The sequence below is a fragment of the Manis pentadactyla genome, chromosome 14 (genome assembly GCF_030020395.1).
Source record: "Manis pentadactyla isolate mManPen7 chromosome 14, mManPen7.hap1, whole genome shotgun sequence".
In the NCBI taxonomy this organism is placed as follows: Eukaryota; Metazoa; Chordata; class Mammalia; order Pholidota; family Manidae; genus Manis; species Manis pentadactyla.
Window position 1 is genome coordinate 15897958 of NC_080032.1, and position 15336 is coordinate 15913293.

A 15336-nucleotide genomic window follows, 5' to 3' on the forward strand; every position below is an offset into this window, starting at 1 on the left:
ACACACACACACACACACACACACACATACACACACTGAAGGAAACTTTGGGAGGTGATATGTCTATTACCTTGATTGTGGTAAGGGTTTCGAGGGTATATGCAAATGTCCAAACTCATAACATTGTATACATTAAATAGATGCAGTGTTTTGTATGTCAATTATACCTCAATAATGCTGTAAAAAATAAAGAAAAGGCGCACCTATGCCAGGTGGGAATGGCTTGCCACCCTATCCCTCTCATGGTTATCCATTAGCTGGGGCCACCCTCAAAGTGTGCACCCTGGGAGGCTGTCAGCTAACCACACTCCTTGCAGCCAGGCCGTGAGTGCTTTCTTGAAGGAGATCTGCGCAGTGTATGAAATGAAACTCCCAAATGGAAAGGGCTATTTTTCTTTCATTTTTTTCCTGACTATAGAAATAATCCATGTCCATTTTATGGACACAGAAGAGTTTAAAAAGTGTTTCCACTTAACAGAATATTTTACGCTCTCAGAACAAGCATCATGTCAGTAGTTGAAAGCTGTGTTTCCCTATTTCCAGAGGAGACTAAAGCTAGAGAGATTAGGTGATCATGTAAGAAAGTGACTTAATTTGTAGGTGACAGAGCCAAGGTTCAAAGTCCTGGGCTTCTCCTCCAGGGTCCTTTCTCTTAAGTGTCCTGTCCCTAACACCCAGCAGGTCTCCTTGTGCTTGACTCCTCTTTGTAGGTAATGAGGTATGACCCTCCTGTTCCAGGAGTAATCAAGCTAAGCTCTGATAGCCATTCATCAGAGCCAGGCTGAGCAGATTCTTATGGTACAAGAGAGGGGTCTGGTCGCAATGCTATCAAAAGTAGCGCAGCGTTTACTGAATCAGCATCTACTGACAGACAAGAACTCCAGCCGTGTCACCTCCTGTGTGCACATGATGACCTCACTCTCCAAATAGCAGTGTTCAAATGGTGGCTGGATTTGCTGGGGGGTTCCTCTTCAAAATTTATATTATGCACTGTTCCTCCATGGAACTGCCAACACTTTGCCCATTAAAAGAACACTGAGCCAAGCAACAATATAATAGTAACAGCCATTATTGATTATCCACAGGAGGCACTTCCACCAGGGTGTAGGCAAAAATGAGCTTGTCAGAACATGAGGAGGTTCTCTGGATTGCTTGCTGGAAATGCAGGTGTGCCAATTAATCAATAGTTATCAAAGATATGCAATCGTCTAGTTAGATGATTGGTTTCCAAGCTTTCAAGGATGAACGTTTAATGGCGAAGAGCATGGGTCTCAATTGCAGCCAGACCTGGGTTCAAATATTGGTTCTTCCACCTCCTGCCTTAGGACCTTGGGCAAGTTGTTCAGCTTCTCTGAGCTTTTGCACTGTGCCTGGCACATAGTAAATGCTTGACAAATATTAGTTGCATTAAATACTACTAGTAGTAGTGCTAATACTGCCATTAACCTATTGCTGATATTAGAAACTCAAGTGGCAAAGGCTTCTGGAGCCAGAGAATTCCCCTAACTCAGTCTACCAGGGCTCTTCCTATTAGACCTAAGTCATGCATCCAATCCCTGTGCACATTCCTTGACTTCATTTTACATTAATTAACATTTGCTCTTTTAGCCTAATTAGCAAATGTTTCAGTTCCATGTTTCACAAAGTGTCGAAACAGTCGACCTACAGAAGCTAATACTTGTTATTGGAAAAAGGAATAGGTGATTGGATAAGTTTGGGAGCCACTTGGTTAAACTAAGTGGAACAGATTTTTTTTTCCTGCAGGAATTGTCAGAGCCTTTTGTACTCCAGCAGGATTTGGGCCTCTCTAAAAGGCAGATACAATATCATATTAATTTTCAGCTGCAAATTGCAGAAGCCCAGCTGGATTTAGCTTAAGCAAAAAGAGAATTTATTGGTTCACATAATTCAAAATCATATGAGCATATATACTTCAGGTTAACTGGACCCAGGGATTCACTTGTGGGCTTAGATTGTGCCATCTAACCCGTCTCTCTCCTCCTCCCTCCCTTCTTCCTTCCTTCAGTTCCTCTCTCTCCCTTCTTCCTCCTCCATTATTCCCTCCTCATCTATTTCAACATCTCTTTTCTGTTTGGCTTCATTTTTACGCTTTTGCATTTGATAACAACATTGTTCCATGGAAGTCTCAAGTTTATAATCTATGATACAGAGAAAGAAAATATTTTCCCCCAGTTTACCTATGTTGGCTCATGGACCCATGTCAGGTCCAATTTCTGTGGCCTGGAGGATGAAGTGGTCTGACTGGACAGGTACAAATAAACTAAGCGTGGGAGAAGGGGAAAGGTGTGTTCCCAACAGAAGAGTCGCAGTGGTGACAAAAACTATGTCTCTACTCTGAACGTTGAGCATTTCATCTTCCTGAGCTCGTGTTCTGTAAGAAATGCTGATTTCCTACAAACTCAGCCTCCACAGAGGAGAAGGAAGTCGCCATTCTGAGCCACCATGTTTTGAGTCTCTTGTTATATGCCTTGTACTGTTCATGGAGCTTGGATGCAAAGATGAATGAGATACAGTGATCGCCTTCTGGAAGCAAAGGTCTGAGGCAGGCAGCGAGCAGCCGAGTGCCGGCAGCACTCTAGGTACCGCGGCAGAGGTATGCATGGACTGCCAAGGGAACACAGAGGACGGGCTGGACGCATCTGCCTCGGTGACAACGAAGCACTTCATGGAGGAGGAGACATTCGTGCTCAGTTTGGGAAGAGGTCAAGTCTGAGAAGGGCAGGGAACTCTGGCAGAGGGAACTACCTACGAGACTCCAGTTTGAGAGCTGATGGCTTAATCTGGAATGAAGTCAATGATAATTGTGTGATTGTCAGGCAGCGTCTATGGTCAGGCAGGAGATGAAACTGGAGGAGGCGGGAGCTGGGTTAGACTCCCGACTCTCAAGTCCAATGACTTGACTTCTCCAGTGTCTTTCCTGAGAGCTTTCTTCATAAAAGCATGGACTATGAACTCTGTTGTTTTGTGTCTACCTGGTAAGCATCCTCATCGGCCTTTCTCTGTCAAGAAATATTTTCTGCAGAGCTCCAGGGGCGATCACATGACCCAGGATGAGTCAATCATGTTCTGTATTTACCATCTTCGGGGTGATTGGCTTAGGGGTGGTCATGTGACACAGACGCAGTCTGCAGGACCCTTCTAAGTTTGGCTCCTGCCCGTGTTCCAGCCTCGTCCCTCACCAGCCTCACAACTGGCCCTCTGCCAACACGGGACAGACCTCCCCTTCTCTGCCTATGCGTTTTTAGAGCCTCTCCTTCTCTTGGAAAAATCCCACTCATCCTATAAAACTCAGCTAAGGTATGTCATTACTTTCGGGCTGGCCCCCCCACAAAGACGTGTGCCTGCCCACATCACCTCACTTGTCTGCCTTATGCTTACATTCTGGGGTTGTCTGTTACCCCACGAGAGCAGGGGCCCTGTCATCTTTCTCTCACACTTCATACCCACTTCCTGTGCACATCTTTAAAATACATTACTATATTCCAAATCCAACCCCCTTGCTCTGAACCCCACCATTTCTCACTTGCATCACAGCTTTCACCTCCCGCCAGGTCTCCTTTGATTCTTCCCAAGCCAGCTTTCAGTCCAGTGTCAAGACAGTGGTGGAAATGAACCTTTAAAAACTGTAATTCAGTTCTTGGTGGTCCCCTGCTCCACACCTTAAATTGGGCTTCACATCCACTAAGAAAAAATGCAGGTCCCTTCAATGGCCCGACATGACTGGCTCCTGCTCCCGTCTGACATCATCTCCTACCTTTCTCTTCCAAACTCCTGCACCCCAACCCCAAGGGGCCTCCCTGTGGTCCCACAGGCACACCAGTCCTGTTACTGCCGCGGAGAATGTACATCTGCTGCTCCCTCTGTGCAGGCTTCCTCCACGGGCTCACTTCCGCACCCCCTTCACCTCATCTCAGAGGTCACTCTCTCAATCAGACCTTTCCAGATACACAATTTAAAATCACAGTCCCTTCTTCAACACTCTCTATACTTCTGTCTTATTTTCTTAGCTTTTTACCATTATACCATGGATTTTACATGCTTGTTTATTTCATTCACTGTGTATCTCCTGAATAGTCCCTCACCCCCAAAAGATAAGCTCCTTAATGACAAGGAATTTTGAATGTTGTGTTCACTGATAGATTTCCAGTGCCTAAAATGTGTGTGGTGCATAGGTGCCCAATAAATATTCATCAAATACATGAATAAACAAATGAATGAGCAAATTACTTGAATACCTACTGCCTAGCATACACAGGCACTCAATATAACTTACTGAGTAAATTACTAAATGAGCAAAGGCTTCTGATAAGTCTGAATGAGTTTTTTTTCCCCTGGTGTTTTCATGTTTCTCAATCCCCTTCTCAAGTTTCTAGGTCTCTCATTCCCTAGTCAATTGTCCATGGAATTTTTTTTGCCAGTCTCTGATGTAATTCTGTCGAAGTCTTCTCCAGTAGTAGGAGGACCATATGAGGGGTCATATTCCAACAGATAAATCCCACTGCATTTGGGAGATTTTGTCATTCTTAGTGACACAAAGCCAGACAAGGCCACAATTCTTATCATGAGTTTCCAAAATATTGGGCTGGACTTCATCTGCATACAAAACTGACTAATCGCTTTGGATTCTAGGACTATAAAAAAGGCTGGCTGGAGTGAAATTTACACTGAAATCATCAGAGCAGCCCTCAAAACACATGGGGAATATATTTGAACACAGATTTTCATACAAATGAAAGTATGCACAAGTATGTCTCCATTCAACCTCTATGAGACCCACAGAGAACTTGGCATTAAAGACTAACAATTAGCACAAATACAGAACCTAACAGTTCGTAATAAACTTTCACATGCATGATTCATTTGGGCTTTGTTACTCTCCTGAAAAGAAGGGATTGTTGTCTTCTTACTGTGGTGGCTATTCCAAGGCTCCAAATCGTTTGCTGCCTTGCCCGTGAGCGGGTTATATGCCCCTGCTTACTGCCATGTGATTTGCACGGCTTCTCTGTGGGAGAAGCATTACATCCCCACCCCCATGTCGAATGGCATGTGGGCAGAAGTGAATATAGGGGGCATCTGAGCAAAAGCCTAAGAGACATTGCATGACTCTATCTCCCCACTCTTTATCCCCTCACACAAAACCAAAATAGTGAAAGGGTGACTCTTCACCTCAAATCTCAGGACAAGGAATCCATATAGAGGAGAATCACAGAACCAGAGCTGAAAGCCGACCACAGCAAAGATACAATGTAAGTGATAAGCAAACCTCTGTTGCTATAGCCACTAAGATTTGGAGGGAACTGGGGCGTAGGGGCTCTTTGTTACCACAGCATAACTAACTTAAGCTTAGACACCCATTTTACAGATGAAGAATCTGAGGCTTAAAGAGATCAGTGAATTTCCCAAAGGCACTCACCTAATAGGTAGCAAAACCAGAACTCAAACTCAGCATGTCTTACCCCAGAACCATGACCATTCCACTAGATCATCCTGGTAAAAGACACTGTCTCCTTCCGCACATGTCCTGGAGTGATCTGGGAGCCTGAGTGGCATCAGACTCCAAGCTGGTTTGTTTTTCAGGGATGAGAGCCCTTTCCTCTCTGAGCCTTTGCCAAGTCAGAAAAGGGCTCTGAATTTCACAGTTTTTTAGGAAAAGAGAGTTGGCTCAATATAGCTGTTTTCATAAACTGGTCTCTGGAAACCATCCCAGCCCAGGGTGAAATGTGAAATGCAATCACAGTGGGAATTTAGCTGCACCACCAGGCCCCACTGACTGCTTGTCTTGTTTCCTTTTAGGACTCAGTTGCTTTTCAGAAGCCCTTGGATGGGTCTGGAGGTGCTCTGGTGGGGACAGGATCGGAATGTGAGCTTTATTTAGTCCTTTCATTCTTCTGGATCTTGCCTGATGTTCTTCCTTGGAAAGTAAGGAACACCCAGGCAGGCTTGCTTCCAGGCTGATATGCCTGAGCATGTCCATTCTACACATATCTAATTTGTTCCTTAGGGGCACAGTCTAGAGCATAAACATTTAATCACAAGGAGCTAAAATCTGGGCCATGGTATCAAGCATACAAGCAAATGGTCCATGGCACCCAGGCCACCTGACTAGCCAGCAGTGTTTCCAAGAATTCCATCCAATAAACGTCCTCGGGCACTCCTGATACCGAGTAAAGGCTGACTGTACCCAGAGCCTGCTAATGAGGAGGCAGGAGAGAAGAGCGGAAGTTAGCTTGGATGTTTCTGCCTTCCTGTTAGAGCCTTGGGCCAGATACAGGAAAGCTCAAGAGGAAGTCAGTGAAGTCTGGGCATGGGTATTAGTCCCGGAGTAACATAGGGATATGCAGAGGATGCTTCATCTATTTAACAAACATTTATCTAGCATTTACTATGCGCCAGACACACATAGTAAGCACTTCGTACATATCCTTATTAAATGCTGGCATGAATTCTCTGAGGCAGAAATTCTTATTATCCCTATTTTACTGAAGAAGAAACTGAGGCAGAGAAGTTAAGTAACCTGTCCAAGGTCTAAGAGAAATGGAAAGAGCAGCATTTGGACCCTGGGAGTATGCCTCCTGAGTCCATACTGTTTACATTTATGCCATGATGCTTCCGAGGTGTCACGGAAGAGTCAGACCTTGGTGGAATGTCTCCAGGAATGGCATCATCGCTCTTTCACTGCGACTCCACTTGGAATGAGAGGGTGAAGATCTCACCTCTGGAGGTGGGGGGTGAACGCAAGACACTCTTCCCATGTTTCATGTCTCTGGAAAACTTCTAGACTGTAATATGCTAGACTCCCAATACGCAGGAAGAGAGCTACTCACTGCATTCTGTCTCCATAGCACCTAATGCAGCATCTGAATTGGGGAATGCCCAAGAAGTGTTCATTAAAGGGAAGGAAGGAAGGGAAGGAGGGAGGGTGGGAGGAAGGAAGGGAGGAAGAGAGGTAGGGAGAGAGGAAGAAGGGAGAAGGAAGGAGTTATCTGGTTCTCAGCTGCCCATCATCTAATCCCCAGTTAGGTGTCAGCTGATGCAGGTGTGAAGTATTGCTCCTCCTGGGGATGTCTAGAGATACTCTCAAAAGGAATAATTTCAGAAACTTCTATGGCTTTTCTAGCTCCTTCTTCTGCAGAATTTCCCCCCTGGATTCCAGATCCCTTACTTATTGCTGAACAACATCAACACACACACCGTTGTGTGCATGCATACCTACAGAACACTGCTCGCCCAGCTAGCTAAGCCCTGAGACCTGATGTCCTGCTATTCTTTCTTGTCTACAAAGAACAGAGAAAGGACCGAAGAGGGGGCCTCACTTCGACCTCTTTTTGTTTTTAGCAGCAGGAGTGCCCACAGCTCCAACCTCTTCTCTGGCCAGGAGAACCTCCGCTATGAACAGCACTTAGTTGCAGGTGAAATGTCACGGAGCCTGAGAGGGGCCTGGTAGATCACCTGTCTAGGAACTCTTCATCTTAATTTTGGAGGAAGCCATTAGTGTCTCTCCAGGGCCTGAGCCTTCTCATTATGCAAACCAACTTCCACTCTCATGTCTTTTTCCATTATTTCCTCAGAACACCATCTTCAAACAAGACAGTGTAGCATTTTAGTTCAGAGTGCTAGAACTGGAGCTAGAGAAACTCTGGTTCAGTTCCTGGCTCAGCCAGTTACAAGTTGGGAGCCTTAAGCTCATATCTTGTCCCTCTGAGCCTCAGTTCTCCCATGTAGAAAAAGGCAGTAAGAAACAGAAATCACATCATAGGATACTTGTAAGGAGTCAGTGAGATAATGCATCTCAAGTAGATGAATGGATAAAGAAGAAGTGGTACACATATACAATGGAATATCATTCAGTCCCCCAAAAAGAATGAAATCTTGCTATCTGCAACAACACCCGTGGACCTAGAGGGTATGAGGCTAAATTAAATAAGTCAGACAGGGAAAGACAAATACCATGAGATTTCACTCACATGTGGAATCAAAAAACAAAGCAAATGAACAAATAAACAAAACAGATTCAGAAACACAGAGAACAAAGTGGATGCCACAGGGGAGGCGGACGGGGAGATGGACGAAATGGGGGAAGGGGATAAAGAGGGACAAACCTCCAATTATAAAATATATTTGTCATGGGGATGAAAGTACAGGAAATAGAGTAAATAATATTGTAATAACTTTGCATGGTGACAGGTGGTGGCTACATTTATCAGTGAATGTTTAGAAAAGCATATAATTGTCGAATCACTATGTTGTATACCTGTTAACCGATATAATACTGCATATCAACTATACTTCAGTTTTAAAAAGTACTTGGCACAGAGTCTGGCACATAGTAAGGATTCAATAAACACTATGATTATCTTAATTCTTCATGCTTTGTCCACCCTCCAAACCACAGCCTGATGTTTGTGATTCTGAGACAGAGACCGTGGGTGTAGTCAGAATAGGGTGAGGGCCTCCGGAGAAAGCAAGGCAGGATATTTGCAATCAGAGCAACATAACTACGTGCAAGGAAACCCCCTACTAAAACTCTGTGCTAAACATTCAGCTCTAGAGTCATTCTTCAGTGAGATCAGTTAATATACCCCAGATAAAGAAGAATAGCACGTGTTTTTATTATGCTAATCATTTTTCATCATGTGTAAGATTCACTTTAACATGCTAAAAGGCCCAGGCCTATGTGCTGTCTTTCCTCCTTCAAATCTGGTGAAGTGATTTTGCAAACTGGCAACTAATTTATCATGCAGGCCCAGCCATAAACAACACAGTAAAAGGCAAAAGGGTTTCCACCTTAAAGATAAGATTGCATTTTAATACCCAAGAAGTTAAGACGTTAGAATTTCTTAACTTACTCTTTAGCAAACAATACCTCAGCCCACCTTGGGGGCTGAGCAGGTGGCCATGCTTCATATGCCCCCAGACCAAGATCCTGGTAGCTCAGGGAGAAATCATCAGTGCAGCAAGTTGCTTGTGTTAAGTTAATTCTAAATATTCAGGGACACTTAATAAGGCCACACCCCTAAGCTTTTTTTCATGTTCTCAAAAATCCTCAACTGCCTATAAAACCCCTAGACAATGCACCACCCCGGACTCTCTTGTCCCCTCCCGGCAAGAGCCGGGAGCTCTGTCCTCTCACTTTATCTCTAAATAAAAGCCTGTACCTCGCTCTCCTACCATGAGTGTTTGTGAAGCTCATTCTTCAGCTTCGTGAACAAGAACCCCGGCATCAATTTCACATGATTTCACTCGTTTCCAGAGTCAGGAATAGCCCTCTCTTGTTAACCTTCATTTGGAAAGCAGTTTCACTCTCTGACATTAAAAATTAAAATATAAACAGCCCAGTGCCTGATTTAATGGACAATTAAAAATTAAATTAATGGTTAGTCAGTGATGAGCTAATTTTGTTATTGTAACCACATTAGCCTCATAGTTGGAGGAATGTAAAAAGGAAGCAGTAGGCCCCTTAAAATTAAAAAAATATATAGGCAAGAAAAGATTTAAACTCATATATCATATAGCCTTGAAAGAATTCACTCTTTGAAGACACTCGCTCCAAAACTTAGTTGTCTGACTGATATTCATGCAAAAACATTTAGATGCCAAAGTAAGGAGAATTGATCATCTGGTAGAAAGAAAAAGAATAGTAAAGTAACATTTCATTGCAAGATGTAGAGCCAGCAGCTGGGTCACCCCCACCCCCACCCCCATGCTGGCTGGCAGCCTTTGGAAAGACCAAGTCTTACTCCCTTCAAGCACATGCACCTGTCAGAAGTCTAATTGCAGGTCTCAGGTCTGACAGTCTCTACTGGGATCCTTACACTCAGCTGTGATTGAAGGGAAGGTGAAAACAGCCGAGGTGACCTGGGGAGCACCCAGCAGAAAGTGGGGCATGGAGGACCTGAGCTCACCTTTCTTCCCACATCCTCTTTGCTCTGTGCCTATTTCCCATTTACCCCCCGACGACTATTGCTCTCAAAGCTCTTATCACTTTATCATCACTGCATGTTGTTGTATCTGCCCTTTCTGCTGGTCTGCGTCTTGTTTACCATTATATGCTAGCTGTGTCTGACATAATAGGTGCTCACTGTTGTCTCGAATTGACTTCATGTAAATGAGAAGTCATGTAAGTGAGAAATTTGTTCAATTTCAGACGTTAAGGACTCAAGATGCTGCCCTTTCTAGAGGCATTTTCCATTGAATCGGGGGACTGGTGATGCCAATACTGAATACAAAGAGATGGCTCCTGCAAGGGGAAGGATCCCAGGCACCGAGCAGGGACTAGAGGCCAAAGGCACAGTGCTGGGAGGGAGGCTTCCAAGAACTCATCAAGTCACAGCTTGTAGATGTCTGTCTGCTCTGTTACATGCTGGCCAGGCTTCAGTGAACAGAAACTGTCTTAGGAGCAAAAAACAGCATTCAGTTCTCACGATGTGTGAAGTGTCTGACAAAACGCGACCTGATCCTGATAAGATGTGATCTGAATGGGGCAGCCTTCTGCCCATGGGGTTCTCTCCTCCTGTTTTTTGGGGTCCCTACTGTCACAGTCTCTGCTTTGGAGTAAAGCACATTTGTAGGCTTTGGTAGCCCATGGTCCGTTCCCTGAGCTTTAGTAATAGCTCCTTACTGGCCTTGGGGAATTTCCTCTCACTCAATATGTGTGACCTTAATGACACCAAAAGTCAAGGCGCTTTACCTCTTACCTGAGGACACATGAATCAAGTGTGGCTGTGTGCAAATTCCCGGTGGGACAGCGAGCCAGAATATATTTCACAGGCATTTCACATTTTTCAGCCCTTGAGAAGGATGCATTCCAAAACTGCTTGAACATTATTAGGTCTTTGTGTTAATAATGTTAATAATGCTGTAAATCTAAATCTGGAGAGGAGGGCCATAAGGAGGAAAAGTGGGTGACATCACTTCTTCTGGCGTGACACCTTTTCAAGGCTTGTCCACTTCACAACACCCAGACACCAGAGAATTCCTTTCCTTTCCTAAGCTGGGATCTCCTTCTTTCTCACTGATTCAGTGACCCAATGGCCTTCTAATAAATTCATTTTCTGCTTGAATTAGCCTGAGTCTGTTTTAACATTTTATAATCCAAGATCTCTAACTGATAATTTTGGGTTGGAGAGTGAGAGGAAGCCACCATCTGGCTTCCAAATTCTATCCCCATAACACGGGTAATTTATCACATTCATTAGTTAGCCTCTTCCAAGGAAAATAACTCAAATGAATTAAATATCTAGTGAAAGAAAGGAGGGAGAGAAAAAAATAGGGTAGAATCACAGAGACGACAAGTCTTAGGGGTGCTAAGAAACCAACAAGAGAGGTCTGCCGAAGGAAACTAATTTTTTACCATTTTGTGTGGATTCAACCTCAAGTAAGTTAAAAGAGCAATATGGCCTCAGGCAGGAAGGAAGGGACTCTGCCTGATAAGCAGGACTCAAAAGGCCCTCCTCCCTGAACCCCGTGTCTCTGCCTCATTTCCCAGGGGGTGCGGGTGCCCCGCCATGGGATCCCCACCTTCTCTTCACATCGCGGCCCGGCTGCAAAGGCTACACAGAGAGAGAGCCTCAAGGACATTGTGAGGACATGACATCTGAAAACATCCTTGTCAGGAGACAAATTGGAAGTTTGTGAAATTTGTCTTGCACCTTTAATCGCCACCAGTCACAAGCCACAAAGGTAAGGTGTTCTACTGAATGCAGTATTGGGCAGAGTCTATAAAAGTTAAGAAGAGCAAAGAGAGAGTCATCTTGAGATGTCATTCAATGCTAGCCCCAAGCACCCACTTAAGGAAAACCCATAGGCCCCATTGCTCCAACAAGCTCCACCTCCCCTGCCGGCTAACTGGGCCACCTTCAGACTATGTGACTCAAGAACAATGGATCCAAAATATGATCAATGACTTAAGACCTGTGTGGCCTGGATGAAAAGATCTATCTGGCCAACTAAATGGCTCTGAGATACTGAAAATCATAAGGCTGGGACCCTAAGGTGGCACAGGAACTGAGGACCGAGAGACGCCTCGAGACATGGAAGACAGACCACAGATAAACCACACTTCCACATGAGCAGGAAAGCTGCAGCGTGTGATGGAACTAGCCGACAGAGAGAAAGGAGAATGGAACGGATAATTAGAACAAGAGGATGAGACAGGAAAAGAGAGAGACCAGTTCCTGGCACAGCGGCAGGTCCTGACAGCCATCCAGTTCTAATTACAATTCATGGTTGTCCTAATAATACACCTTGGTTTCTGAGGTGACTTGAAGGACACTGTTTCCTGCAGCTGAAAGACCCGACCTGAAACAAAGGGAATCCAGTGCACAAAGACCGAGGTGAAGAACACGTGGGCCACAATGTTCTCTGGAGCTAGCTTTCATGCCAGAAATGGATCTGCCTAAAATAGCTTCTTGGGCCTGGAGCGTGTTATAGTTCTCAACCTGTGTGCCCTATTATCCCATTTGAGGCTTATGACGGCTCTGTGAGATAATGATGTTGGACACACATTCATTCAACCAACACTTACTCAGCCCCTGCTATGTCTATCACCAGCACTCTTCTGGAGACGAATGGAGGAAGGAAAGAAAGGCAAAGAAGGATGGCCGCCCCCACCCCAAGAAGGGGATGCCAGCTTGTGGACAGAGGTTTCTGCAGTTTCCAAATGAGTACCCAGACTAAGATCCAACATAGGTAAATTCAAGTCCACCCAGCTAGTCAGTCAAGGAGATGAGCTACGGGCTCAGGTCTCCTCAACTCAGGATCTCTTCAAACCTGCTGCTGCAACAGGATCCTGCTTCTCCCATAGCCAAGACCCTGCCAGGGGCTGTCTTTTTTACTTAAGAGCCAGCTAGTAGATATTTGTGGCTTTGCAGACCATTTTCAGTCTCGGTCACCGCTATTCAACTCAACTGCTATAATACAGAAGCAACCGTAGGCACTATGAGAATGAATGGGTATGATGGTGTTTCAATAAAACTTTATTTATAGAAAATAAATAAGAACTGGCTGGGTTTGGCCTGTGGGACATAGTCGGCCAACCCCTACTAAGCCCCTGTGTGCTTGAAGGACCCTCTCCCTCCCATAGCTCTGACCCAAGTTAGAGCCCTGAGAGCTTTGGGGAAGGCACAGCTGTGGGAGTCAAGCCACATTTAGACATTTTATTAACCTCATATGCTTGACTGATTAGGACATCGGAGGAGACATATTCGCTATCCCCAACCTGACTTAGGGATGGATCATTTCACATAGATAGAATAATTTCTCCAAGAGCCCCTCCATATCCCAGGTGCCCATCACCAGAGCAACCCACACTCTATAATGAAAAAGCAGAAGCAGTAACAAATAAGGGAAGAATTCGGGCATTGATTTCTTTGGATACATGTTTTGACATTTCAAGGTATGCTACCAACAGACCAGTCATTGGTGTCTTCAAACATTCAGAATTTCTCGGATCCTCATACTATTTTAAATGTATTTGTGTCTTCCAAAAGGCCAGTAGTCATATAACAAGAATCTTAAATTATTTAGAGTCTATATACACAGCGAGAAGAAAACTCCGTCTCTATCAAGAGAGGCACAAATGTAGAATCAGACATGATAGATATACTAAAAAATTAACTGAGAAAAGCTAATAAAGGCCATTGTGTAAACAAAGACAGTTCAGCTCTGTACAAATTCCCAGTGGGGCAGACTAAGAGCGAGCCAGAATATATTTCACAGACATTTCACAGTTTTCAGTCCTTGAGAAGGATGCATTCCAAGTCTACTTGAATATTAGGTCTTTCTGTTAATAATGTTATGACTTTTCTGTCATCAGAGCCCACTATGATTAGGGGGAAAGAAAGACAGCCCTCTGAATCACACACACCCTCCTCACTCCTGCTGGGCCCCCCAGTCCCGGGTGTCAGCTCGTGGGGTCCTCATCTTTTACATAAACCCATGCAACTCCTGATTCTCAACTCTGGGCAGGGTTGAAGGGCACAGGATGATGGTGGCTATTTCCTCACGATGCAGCTTCCAGAAACATCCTCTGCCCTGTATCTACCTGAGAAAATGGGGAGGGAAGCAGTCTGAAAAAGCTCTGGTCAGATCTGCTCACGATGCCCCGACTGGAGGAAAATGGTGTTCTGGGAGTGTTGTTTAGAATTCTCAGTCCTCTTCCTGCCCAACAGTAACGTCTGCTTGATTTCAAACAATTCCTCCCCTCCTTGCTCTTGCGGCTTCCATGGAGACCCTAGACAGCAGGGGAGAGGCAGAGAGATGCACCGGCCTGCAGCTGTGGGTCCCTAGGGGGCTGCCATTTCAGGCTCCCCAGGAGCAGCGGCTCATGAACGTTTTACTAAATACCCTCCCTGGGACAGTTCTTAATGAAAGCAAAGAGCTACTCTCTTTAAGGCTACTGTTAGCATCTTTTCAGCCTTCAGATTTATGGGACCAACCCTTTTTCTTGTCTTGAAGGTACCAAATAACAGTAAAGATAATAATAATTATAACTCACATTTATTAAGCCCTTACTACGTGCCATGGTCTCAGCTAAGCATTTTACATTCATTGGTATCATTTGGTCTTTAGAAAAACTGGTGAAGTAGGGACAAAATGTATCTCTATATTATAGTAAAGCGGTAGGGTATGGTGCTTAAGAGCATGGACTGGAGCTTGATTCTCTGAGTCAGAGCCAGGCCCTCTACTTACTAGCTGTGTAATCTTGGACCACTCACTGAAAAGAGATTTTATTAGTCACCTATTGCTGTGTAACAAATAACCCTTTAATTTTGTGGCTTAAAACAATACTCATTCATGATCTCACAGCTTGGAGTATGGCAAGGCTGGGTGGGTCCTCGGATTCAGGGTCTCTCAAGGTGTCAGACAGGGCTTCAGTCATCTCAGTGCTTGATGGGGGGAGTGTCTGCTTTCAAGTTCATTCAACCTGGAAGGATTCAATTCATTGAGTGTAACCAGACTATTGGCTTCAGTTGCTCTACGGCAGTTTGCTTCATCAAAGTCTGCAAGCTGGGAGGCTACTGAAATAGTCTGCTAGCAAAATGGAAGTCACAATCTTTTGTAACCTAATCAGGGAAGCCACACTTTGTCACCTTTGCCATATTCTACCAGTTAGAAGGAAGTCACTAGTCCAGTCCACCCTCAAGGGGAGGGGCCGAGACAAAGGCATGGACTACAGGAGATGGGAGTCACTGGAAGCTACCTTAGAAGTCAGCAAGGTCTCCGTATCCTCATCTGTAAGATGGGGTCTGGTATATAGAAGTGTTATAAGAGTATTTGCTATTATTATAAAGAATATATGCAACAATGAGAGTCTAA